A 678-nucleotide genomic window follows, 5' to 3' on the forward strand; every position below is an offset into this window, starting at 1 on the left:
GGCTGCTTTCATACCTGATCCTAAATCAGATACATATTTGTGACCTCATTATGAATGCTCACACCCCTGCTTCAAATGTTATCAACGGATGAAACAAGAATGACAGACAGGTGATGGAGACCTGTAGTGTTAAAGTAGCTGTTAGTCATCCCTGTTGTCGTCTTGGGTTTGTCCCTGCAGGAGGGTGAGGGTAAGACAGGCACGAGCTGTGCCCTGGACTGTGGCGCCGGCATTGGGAGGATCACCAAACGTCTTCTTCTGCCGCTGTTCACCACCGTGGACTTGGTAGACGTGACTCAGGAGTTCCTGGACAAAGCCAAGTCCTACCTGGGAGAGGAGGCCAAAAGGGTGGGTCACTACTTCTGCAGTGGCCTGCAGGACTTTGTTCCAGAGGCTGGACGATACGACGTCATCTGGATCCAGTGGGTCATCGGTAGGTCTGTGGTCTAAATCAGGAATTCCAAAAGTTTGGTGCACGAGATAAATGTTTTGGGTTATTTTTAAGTGTAATTTTTCTACACAGTAGAGACATTTAAATAAACATTTTCTTTGTATAAATTAAAATCAAAAGTGGAAATTTTAATTAATAGATAAATGCAGGATATATACAGTATATTTTGTTTTATATACATTTATATATATATCTCACACCAAACATTATATATAATATATATTATA

The 678-nt window shown here is 41.4% G+C and overlaps 1 pseudogene; it reads left to right on the top strand.

Annotated features, from left to right (window-relative positions):
- Window positions 1-138: 138 nt before the first annotated feature.
- On the top strand, window positions 139-508 carry LOC103399520 (N-terminal Xaa-Pro-Lys N-methyltransferase 1 pseudogene; annotated as a pseudogene).
- The last annotated feature ends 170 nt before the right edge of the window (window positions 509-678 follow it).

This window comes from Cynoglossus semilaevis, unplaced genomic scaffold, assembly GCF_000523025.1.
Source record: "Cynoglossus semilaevis isolate Cse_v1.0 unplaced genomic scaffold, Cse_v1.0 C18970816, whole genome shotgun sequence".
NCBI lineage: Eukaryota > Metazoa > Chordata > Actinopteri > Pleuronectiformes > Cynoglossidae > Cynoglossus > Cynoglossus semilaevis.